This window comes from Alligator mississippiensis, chromosome 1 (assembly GCF_030867095.1).
Source record: "Alligator mississippiensis isolate rAllMis1 chromosome 1, rAllMis1, whole genome shotgun sequence".
Classification (NCBI taxonomy): domain Eukaryota; kingdom Metazoa; phylum Chordata; order Crocodylia; family Alligatoridae; genus Alligator; species Alligator mississippiensis.
The window spans coordinates 304,766,502-304,777,704 of NC_081824.1; the positions used below are offsets into that span (position 1 = coordinate 304,766,502).

General features: G+C 45.0%; 1 long non-coding RNA gene across 1 annotated transcript in view; it reads left to right on the plus strand.

Annotated features, from left to right (window-relative positions):
- The first annotated feature begins 2,188 nt into the window (after window positions 1–2,188).
- LOC109283113 (uncharacterized) overlaps window positions 2,189–11,203 on the plus strand; it is a 93,709-nt gene continuing 84,694 nt past the window's right edge. The window contains exon 1 of the long non-coding RNA XR_002090174.2: window positions 2,189–2,339. This is a non-coding gene — a long non-coding RNA (uncharacterized LOC109283113). The remainder of the gene's footprint in view (window positions 2,340–11,203) is intronic.

The following is an 11,203-nucleotide window of genomic DNA, read 5'->3' on the forward strand; positions in this document are numbered from 1 at the left end:
CAGGGAATTAGAGGAAATACCAATCCTTGTTTCTTATATAAGGGAGTTTTCATGCCAGTTAACTGGCTGGGTGACGTTCTTTCAGAATGTGAATTTCAATGAGTTGTCTATTAATAATTACACTGGGGAAAATTGATTTTCTTGTTAAAATGTGTCCTGGATCCCAACGTGGATATACAGAACTGGCTTAAGAACGGGAGGCCCAGTTGTCAGAGTACTGCATTCATCTATTATGTGTGTCATTTGTGTATCTGCATGGAGGCTGCCCTCATGGATCATTTGGAAGTGAAGATTATAGACAGATTCTTCCTTCGAAAACAGATTCCAAAAATAATGATCAGTAAGAGAGGTTTTGTTTTTCCTCACAGGACACAGGTACCTATTAATTAAATGTATAAACAAAACCAGAATATAATGACCTTTTTCAAAGCATAAAACCAGGGTTCAAATTACATTTTGACTCTTGAAGGGGGCTGCAAAAAAAATTAAACCAGCTCATTAATTAATAAGTCCACCTACATGAAGGAGCAATCTGATTGGAGACCCCCCAGGTTATGATTTTCAAATCCTTCAGGGGGGACTTTTGTCTCTTATGGTGGATGCTCAGACCCCTCCCGGCCTGCCCCCTAAGCTCCCCCTTAATTCGGACCTTGCATAAAACCTGTCATTAAGTCTGTCAGCCTTGTGTCTTCAGCTCTTTACACAACAGATGTATTATGCCAGCCCACAGAGGCTCAGTGGGGCCCAAATAACTATGTTTGCTGATTGTACACAACATACTAGACTTAGTTACATCTATCTATGCATGGCTGCTCTGGAAGGGTTCTGGTGGCTTCTGAAACAAAGATGATGGTGGAGACTGCAAGGGGGAAGAATCACAAACTAAAGGATCATGAACCAATTTCTATACATTACAACATTTTCTGTTCAGTGGCATGCTGTTTAAATACTGCAAAACAAAGAGTAAATAGTTAATATATCTTTATTCTGGAGGTCGAATGGCTCTCAGCAAGTGTGTCTTTTATCTATAGGGCAGTGGTTTTCAACCTTTTTTCATTTGCAGACTTCTAAAAAATTTAAAATGGAGATGTGGACCCCTTTGGAAATTTTGAACAAAGGTGCGGATCCCTTTGAATTGTAAGTGTAGGTGTTCATGTACTTTCAATTGATCATAATCATCTTTTGCGGACCCCTTAGACATGGTCTGTGGACACCCAGGGGTCGGCAGACCACAGGCTGAAAACCACTGCTGTAGAGTCACAAACCTCCCTGCAGTCAATGAGTGTGCCAGCTGCCTTCTGTTCACACTAAAGGAAGGAACAATTAATTGCCCTGTTACTGGCAGTCAAAACAAGGGAAGCCACTGACCAAAAACAAGCCTGAATGTAGTTGCAGGCTGAGGACTGATTTGGCTGCAGCTGTGTAGGTGTAAAAGAAGCAGCCAAAAAGCAGGCATAAAACTTTCAAGAAGGTTGGAGACCACAAGAGAAGCATTGGCTCTGAGAGAAAACAGAGAGAAGGAGAAACCTGATTGGGCAGAGTGCTGGAAATAAAGGGAGGCTTGCAACTGTTTCTGTTGTGTTCAGGGAAACAGGACCTTGCACATGTTCTGTATACAATAAACCAACAGGATCGCATCAAGCTAATACCTGACACTACCATCAACTTCTCCTAAAGAAAAGCACATGCTTGACCCAACGTGTTAGCTAACTGTCAAGCCAAAGCAGTATTATGGTTTCTTGAGCACAACACAGCATGCATTTGCTTTCTTGAAACAACAAAATCAGGAATAGTCAAAGGAATAAAATCAGTGGTTCTCAGGAAAAGATGTGGCATGTCACATACCTTTTTAAGATCTTTGTAATGCCCATGTATGAAGAGGGGAGAGAGGAGGTATGCTTTTCTTCCACTGCATAGTTCCCATAGACACTCAGGGAGAATTAAACTGTCCTATGCAGAATAGAGTTGGCACCTGAAGTGTGAGCCCTGAATCTCGGGCAGTGTTCTGAGTTCATTTCCCTTTGGTTCTGTAACAAGGGGTAGGAACCAGGATGGCAGGGAGCTGTGAGTTCCTATTTCTTTCCCAGAGCAAAATAAAAGTAGGTCATACATATTTAAATGAAATGGCAATAGGAAGCCATTGATTAGAGGCTCTGAAAGTGCTTGTTTATCTCGAGAGCTTCCAAGCATGACCCCCTCTGTGTGGAGGACTTTTACAGAGTGAGAAAATCCACACAGATTGGTTCACTGTATTGTTCTTCCCCGGAAGGGCTCTGGTCTGGGGAGCAATATGGAGAGGAGAATTCCCATCAAGAGCTACTTCTGAGAGATCTTGAAAGGTGAGATATGGAAGGCAGAAGCCTCTTCCACGGAGAGTGTTTATGATTGGGGCCCCTCCGTTGCTACCATACGCCTGGCCCCATTTTAGCCTTTGCATAACAAGCCCCTTTCCTGTTATCTGCAAAGGAATTTTATAGCTGAAAAAGTCTTTTGGACAAAGACCAAGGGGCAGCTAAAGCAGAGAAGGAAAGTTACACACATAGACCTGTATAAATAAACCTGGACACTTTTTAGTCCTATGGATTGACCAGACAAGGTTCTTAAGGGAAAATATTTACTTCCAATTTGCATAGTTTTCTTAATGCTTATTGCTCTGTGCCTGAGTACAGTGGGAGGAAACAGTTGCAACCCCTGCATTTCTTGATGCTTCCTATATGTATACTAAGGAGAAACAAAGTGCAACCCTTTCTAAGGAAAGATTGTTCCCTAGGAAGAACTATCTTCTGGGCTGTTCCTGCCCTGCCTGATTCTGGAGGTACCTGGGATTTCTGCTCTTACCACAGTCAGTTTAAAGTTGTAATTCATGAGACCTTTGATCTTGCTTCTTGCTGCTCCACTGCTTTCTCTCTCTAGTTTCCTGTCTCCTTGCTGCACTGCTCTGCTTCTTCTAGGTTTAGAACCATCTATTATTCTGTCCTGTCTGCCTTAGCAAGCCTCTTGTTTTCTGCGTGTGAAACCCTTTTTCTCTGCACCTTCAGACTCTCTCCTTCAATCCACATCTCTCCTTCAAACCACGTTTTCTCAACAGTAGGCTTTCTCATTGCTGACCTTTTTCCCAACATCTTGTCCTATTTCTTCTGTTTGAGGCTTATCTCTGTTTGTAAACAACCGTATACATTTAGTATTATGAAATCCTTTGTAAAGTACTATAAAGTTTCAGGATAAATCATGCGTATCTCTGGACAACAAATTTTTGAAAAACAAGATTGTTAAAGACAACAATGATAGGTTTTGTCATAGAAGTAACATATTTCCTCATGTGAGGACTCGTGACTTGTGGCAAAATTGTACAAACCATTTCTAATGGGTAATAAAACTCACACCCAGTGCTCAAACAAATAAACAAACTCTCCAAATAGAAATTCATCTGCTACTTTTCCTGACAAGTTAATGTTTCCAGTCTTTCAGACCCATGAATTTTTCCCCCTAAGCTATTGCAATGTATTCATATTGGAAGACATATAAGACACTGAGGCATCAGAGGAGGTAATGATACCTATTGTATGTGATGGTGTGATGTTGTTAAATTTGAACTTTTCCCTATACTCTATTGTACTTTTTTGTTGTTGCTGCAGAAAATTTGCGTTTTGGGGATACTATCAACTGGAGGTCCATCTAATAGTCAAAACAGACTGCACAAAAATGACTTGCCCTTTTAGCTTATGCCCTTGGTACTGGATGCAGTCTTGACTGGGCTGATTGAATTCTTGTTCAATGGACAATTTTGATATTTCAAAATTTGTTTCTATTTAGAATCAGGACAAAAAGTTGAAATACTGAAATTTTCAAAGAACAGAAAGTTCTAAAAAAAAAATCAGTTCCCAATATTTCCTTTCAGCACATCCAGCAAACCTTTTGACCTTTCCCTAGTTGAAAGTTTTAGCTTTAGCTTGGGGAATTTGGGGGGAATTTTCAGCTTTAGCTTGGGGAACCACTTCGAAACATACCATTTCACTCTAGTGAAGTGAGCTATTGCTCAAGAAAGCATCTGTGGTTCAATGACTTTATAACATGGGTGAGTAATTATTTGAGCTGGAAGGACACTGAGGGAGTTTTGGTGAGCTGTTGTGGGGTGGGGCAGCACTGCTCCCCCCTTGTTCTGGACTCAAGACAGCTCACTAAAACTCCCTAAGTGGCTCTGTCCTGGGACCTGGCATCACTCAGTGGCCCCAGGGTTTCCATAGAGACCAGCCTGGGACCTGCGCAAGCAGGCAGGGCATGCTCAGCTGGACAGATGGGATGGGACTGCAAGCAGGGAGTGACACCCGGGAGTGGGACAGGTGGTCTGGGGCTGGGATTGGGTTCACAGGGCAGTGACAGCATGGGGCTGGGGCCTGGGGTAGAGCTGCAATCTGTTCCCTGAACACCCCTGCTGGTCACAGGGATGTGTGGTCAGCAGATCATGGCTCTGCATCAGGCCCCAGCCCTTTGCTATCAGTGCACTGTGATACTGATCCTGACCCTGGCCCCAGCCCCAACCCACCTGTGGTCCCATCCCATCTGCCTGGCTGAGTGCACTCTGCCCACATGTGTCCTGGGTTAGTCTGGCATCCGTGGTGGTGGGTGCAGGGCAGACACACTGGGGTGCCCAGGCAGTGGGGTTGGATCTGGTGGTGGAGACTAGCAGAGGCAGCTGGAAGGAACTGCTACTGTAGGGGCTGTTGGGAAGTGAGTCCAGTTGCCATATTACCCCAGTCCCACTGCACACCTGGGAGTGGTGGCACTGGCTACATGAACCACGGCCCAGGCTGCTCCCCATGCCTGGGTCAGACAGGACCAAGGGACCAGGCCTATTGTCCTCTATGGACCCAATCCTCCAGGTAGACAAGAAAACGAAAGGGTTAGATGAATATAGTCTTGCCTTATTTACAACATGTGGTTTCTGATTATTCTAGATGTGAATCAGTCTCATGACTTGAGGGGAATACAACTTTCACTCCTGCTGGTTCTGGAACTTCTTCCTTGTCCTAGAACAGGGGTGGCCACTTGCAGCCTGTGGGATAGATCTGGGTCACGGAGCCTTTGGATCTGGCCTGCAGAGCCATGGCTTTGGCAGCATTTGGCAGCAGGGGGAAATCTGTGCTATGCCACATTCCCTGCAAGGGGCTCCAATGGAGGGGAAGCTTTGCTTGTGCCGTGTCACAGTTGGGCAGCAGGAGGGGAGAATGGTGGGGAGAAACAGTGGTAGTGGTCAGGTCCTAATGCCCCCCTCCACCTCTGACTTGAGCTGGGCCGTTCTGGCTCCTCAGATGGAAACATTGCCAACCCCTGTTCTAAGCAACAAGCTTTATAATGTGTTGAATTCCATTTCTCAGTCAACAGTTAAGCATGCACTACTATGTAAAAATCAACAGCTCCTTAGAAATAAATACTTAAGTTGATTTGTTTTTAATTATTTGCTTGTTCTGACTTGTGACTTTTGTTTGTAACTCTGACTTTTCTTTTTATTTCTTCCCTCCTATAAATGTCATGTATAATAGCCACAGTAGTGGTCGTTCTGTCCCCAGTGCTGTGTGCTCTAGAGCAGGGCTATCCAACTGATGGCCCATGGGCCATATGTGGCCCCAAAAGGGCAAGCACAAGGCCTGCAGGCTCCTGCCCAGCTGTAACTGCTCCTGGGGGTGCAGTGGTGTAGCAGGAGGGGGTCTGTGCTGCACATTTGCTGGGGCAGGGGGTTAGGCTCCTTACATTTCACACATGGAAAAGAATGTGTAGGTATGGTGCACAGTTGAGATGGGGGGAGCTGGGCTGTCCCTGCAATGGGATGAGGAGTCTAGGGGAGGGGAGCTCCCCTGACCATCTGCCTGCTTGTGTGCATGGCAAATAGCTCATGCAGTCTGCAGGCCCAAGCTGTCCGGGAGTTGGACAGCGCTGCTTTGGAGCATGCCATAAGGGGGCAAACACAGTGTCTAGGGACAGACATTCAAAAAGCCTGAGCCTGAATTGATTCAATCTTTGCAGGTTAGTCTAATCAATTTGGTGATGGATAGACATTCCCTTTTCATTCCAGAAATGTAGGCACATGCCTGCAGTGGCTCAGGCTAGAAGAGGTGGGGTGCAAGAGCAGCTTTCCCTCCCCTTTTACAGGACTGAGCTGGAGGGGTTGTGGCCAGGCCCCAGCAGGTTGCTCTGATTAACCCCAGGGAACTGATAACAGTGTTTATCACCCCTAACTCAGTGTTTATCACCTCATTAAGACAACAACAGAGGGACATTACCAGTTACCTGTTGATTCTACCTTTGTCACAGCACTGATTGGAGCCAGGATGTGGTTTGCTAACTAATACACAGATACCTCTCAGCAAGGAAGAGGGGAGGGGGGAATTCCTACTTAGCAGGGAGTGGTGACAGGGAGGGAGGGAGCAGCCTTCAAATCTTTGCCGGAGCTGCAGCCAGGGAGCAGAGAGCCCTGCCCAGCCCACAGAGCATGCTGGGGCTGTCTGGTTTTACTTAAACCAGCAAGGGGTCTGGGACAGACATTGCATATACTGATGTGACCCAAATCAGTTAAGTCTGATACTACATTCAACCGGGTTTATCTCAAACTGGTTTCAAAACTGGTTTATATGCACTGAACATCTGTTCTGTTACAGGTTTAAACCAGTTTCTGATCACTTAAACTGGTTTATGTGTAATGTCTGTCCCTAGCCAACAAGTCCTTTCTGTATCTAGTCCTTAGCTTCTCTGTACTTCAATTCATCTGTGTCACAGGGATATAGTAATATGACAACAAAATGAACAGTTGTGAGATGCTCAGATTCTGTGTTACTAGAAGGGACATAAAGTACATTAGATCATGAGAAGAGGAACTTGAATCTCCCCTGATTAGTTACAAATTTATTTTAACTAATGTATATATTCAAATATATTGTTATACAGAGATTGGGTGGAGGGGAGGAGGTGGTACGTGCAGGGGGGGTAGTCTGGCCTTACAGTTTTCAGATCCCAGGTTATGTTAAATCTGTCTCAGTTTCCTTTCTCATGGGAAACAATGCTGGTGGCAGGGGGAGGCTGGGCAGCTTATGTGTTATGGAGTCACCTTAGATGCCAAGTATCAACTGCAATGCATATGCCTAAGGCCAGCCCTGGAGGTTGGGGAAAGGCAGAACTGCATGGTAGGGATGTGTTCTCAGCTGACTTTACTCCTGTTCCCCACCTTTCAGGAAGAACGCAGGCAAGCACCATGAATTACCTTAATTGGATATTAATTTATCCTGAATTGACAAGTGAAGCGACAATTTGTAAAGGCAAAAATAAGCACCTAAAGAAGGTGATCAACAAGGAAAAAATCATACTTCTGTGCCAGCCAGCATCCTATCTGCTATTTTGCACAAAACTTGGAGCTTTGACGCAGATCCACTTAGAAAGCTGGGCTGGTGCTGCTCTTCCTGAAGTCAAAACTCAGCTTTGCTGAATGTCTGTGATAGGCATTTACATTTTCAGACGTAAGTTGGATCCACGTTGAAAATTTAAAACGATAAAAAAAACCCCTCACGGAAGGAATTCGGGAGCTAAAAATAAAACATGTCAAAGGTGTTTTAAATTACTGCGAAAAAAATCCTAAAATGATAAAATCGGCCGACAACATGGATCTGCAGATGTGATTTAAGCAGCTTACAGGCAATTGTTGTCACGTGGAAACAGGGGAAGTGTAACATGGTAATGGGAGAGGTGTGCCGTGGACAAGCGCCCTTACCGTTACAGAGTACTAGACCACACTCCCAGGGAACTGCACAGAGAGCTGGAAGGCGCCCCTTGCTCTTGAGGCAGCTGGCATGGAAATTTATGTATATTGACTTCAGGTGATTTGTGTTGCTCTCCTACACTCTCACGTATTTGGCACAGTGCTTGGTCCCGTGTCCTAGCTTCCTTCTGCATCGCCTCTGTGTTGGCTGACAGCTGCGGAGCTGAGGTGATTGTTTCCAAGCAGCAGAGGGAACTGGAGAGAGAGGCTGTGCTCCTGGCGCTTGCCTGCGCTCTTCCTGAAAGGTGGGGAAGCAGAGAAAGGGAAAACATCACCAGAGACACCACCAGGAGGAATTGCCTCAGAAAGATAACTCTTTGAAGTCTGGGACTTTCACAAATGTTTATTTTCATACCTTGAAGCCGGTTACATTTCAAATGTTTTTCTTACCCTGAGGCTGGCAATGTTTTTGTTTTGATTTCAGCATTCATGCTGCCCTGCACATAGGCCACCTCAGAGAAAACTACCGCGCAGGTCCAGCTCTTGGAAACGTTCATTGCCTTGTCCCCCTTTCAGGCGTCTGTTGCATCCCAGCAGATTTTAAACTTGTTAACAAATGAGATGACGGGCTGGCCTGAGGTTAGCACTGCCAGCTGGGTCCCGAGACCTTCCTGGGTTGGTAGGGAATGTGTTTTTCTAAGGGAAGGAAGCCCTATCTGACTCTTCAGTAACCAGGAAACAGGACAATAGGGCTCCACATCCAGCCCTTCACAACTATGCTGTAAAATGAAATCTTGGAGGGAGGAAAGTCTTCCTTAGCTGAATGAGAGAAATTAATTAAAAAAACAAACAAACAGCAGTATAAAGGTGCAAGTGAAACATTGGAGCTGTAGATGTAATTTAGGAGCTTGTACAATCTGAAAATTCCTTAATAACTTATTATGATTGATTAAAGATACCGAATCTCTGTTGGAAAGATGAGAACCAATAGGGCTGATGAAGGAAAGGCACCCTGTGGTTGCTTAGGAGGAGATGCCACTTGTCATGAGAAAAAAGAAGGAAGTACTTAAGTCCCAGAGGCCTACTTGCAGCTGCAGCAGCAAGGCTAGGAGCCAGACTCCAGACCTGCCGCTGACTACATTATTGACACCTTCTCTTGGACCTTGAACTTTGCCCTATCACAAGACTTGGTCCTCCTGCTTCCCCTTTCTGTGTAGTCTCTTATAGGGACAAGCAAACCAGCCCTCAGTGAAGAAAATATAGCAGGTCCTTTGCCTTCCCTAGTAAAGCAAACTATGCTCTCTCCCTTTCCCCATTCCAATTTCATTTTTTCCTTTATTGCTGTGCATCTGAACACATCACATCATTTATTGGGACACACTAATTCTTGTGGCCTACTCTGGTTTTCTCTTTATATTCTACAGAACTCTGGATATCTCGCTTTCCCCAGCTTCCCACATACTTTTCTTCTATTCCCCTCCTTTTCTTCTTGTTTTTCCCTATTCATTGTTCTGAGACCTGGAACAAGCCTATCCTATCTTTCTGACATTATTAGTTCACATCACATAGGGCACGTCTACATGAGATGCTAACTGCAGGGTAGCCTAATAATACTGTGCAGTAGTGCATCACAGCACGAATAGTGCTAATAAGCTACTGCACAGTATTATTAGGCTACTGCACAGTAATGTCACTAAAAAGGTGTGCGCTGGCACTACTGTGCAGTAATGCTAGTTACTGCACATTAATTTAGTATTTGATTATACACGTACTAAACTTAAATGTGCAGTAACTACCGTGCATTAATAAAGGTTTAGACAATGACATGCCCACCAGGCACCAACTTCTCGGTCATTACAGTAGATACATAACAGAAACGTAAAAGTCAAAAGATCCATTCCCTACTACATACTCAACTAGTTTGCCTCCTTTTGAGTTCTGGATTGGTGAGTAGAGGTTGCACCCCACAAGCTGCCAGGTGCCTCCAGGAGTTACTGAGTATGCCAATGCCCCATTGATTCAGGTGCTAGCCTGACATTGGCTGCATTTTTAATACTTTCTAAACTGCTACTGGCATTCTTCAGTAGGTAGTTTTTCTAATGGTAAGAGTGGGGCCTTGGCTGCCAGGACTGATGTGTTCTCCTGGGGATCCAGCACTACTTGCCATGTGACTAATTGAGTCCCTTTTCCTTACTGTGTCTGGTTTACCAGATGTGTATGGCTTAATTAATGTCTGCAAGAAAAGTAGGAATGTTAAAAGAAAGGCAGCCCAGAAATGCCAAATATTGTTGTTTTCATGATTAAGCTTTGTACAGACAAGTACTCCAGTTCTTCATGTGATATGGGCTAGGATATCACTTTTGTAGTGTCAAAACTACAATAAAAAGGCAAGAATGTATCTCCTTTCTCCTAGATTGCAAGCTTATTCTGTTTATCTCTCCTTCCATAGAGAATAGAATAATAGAAATACGACTGTGTACATGTGACATCCCTATTCCATCTCCTGTCAGACTGGCATTTTATTTTGAGAAAAGCGGATTTATTTTTGTGCAATTAAGTGCTCCATGGCAGATACCATACTCACTGAAGTTCATATGGACAGCCTGCTCCCAAGCTGTACTGCTAGCATAATATACAACTGAACAAATTTCATAATTGACTGTGGGGTGCTTGGTCCATTGAAGGCTGCGAAGATGACAGAATTGTGCTGGCTCACAAAGTCAGAAGGGAACTGTCAATAGCAGTAGCATAATTCAGGCAAGGTGACTGGGGCAGCTTCTCTGGGGTGGGGTTGAAAAAAAATGTTATCCCAGGCACATGATCATTGATCATGCTAGTAGCACAGCAGCAACTGGAAGTTGATGCAGACTGGGATGTATTGCAGCTGCCCCTGGGTGCCTGACTACATTGTTATGCCTCTGGACAACCCTATTAGTGGGTGGAACCGGAAGTCCAGCTCCCAGCTGTAACTCAGAAGGATTTATGCAGTCTGAGTTACAACACTACCTGGGACCAAACAGATGTTCACCATTGGTCCCAGATGAAGGGGAATCCAGCTGCGAGCTTGCAGCCGTGTTCCCATAGCAATGGCCATGGCTCTCTGCCAGTGCTCCCTGTTTTCAGAATGAGAGGGGGGAAAGGCAGCAGAAGGAGCTTGCTCTTAGGGCTCCCCAGCTGGTGCTGAAGGGTGGGGTGGGCAAATTGGAGCCTCCCCCGACTTGGGGTGGGGGCTCCAATACACCTGCCTCACTCTCCAGGGGGGCTGAAAAGCCCCAGACTGAACTCCTTCTGCTCCCTTTCCCCCCTCCCATTCTGAAAACAGGGACAGGCTGGGAGCTCCCCAGACACAAGTTACAAAAGAGGCTACATTTTTTAACATCTTTATCAGATACCTCATTCAATAAGGGGTCAGATTTTCACCCAATTGGCCATTTTTGAAGCTGTACACAGCCATGTACT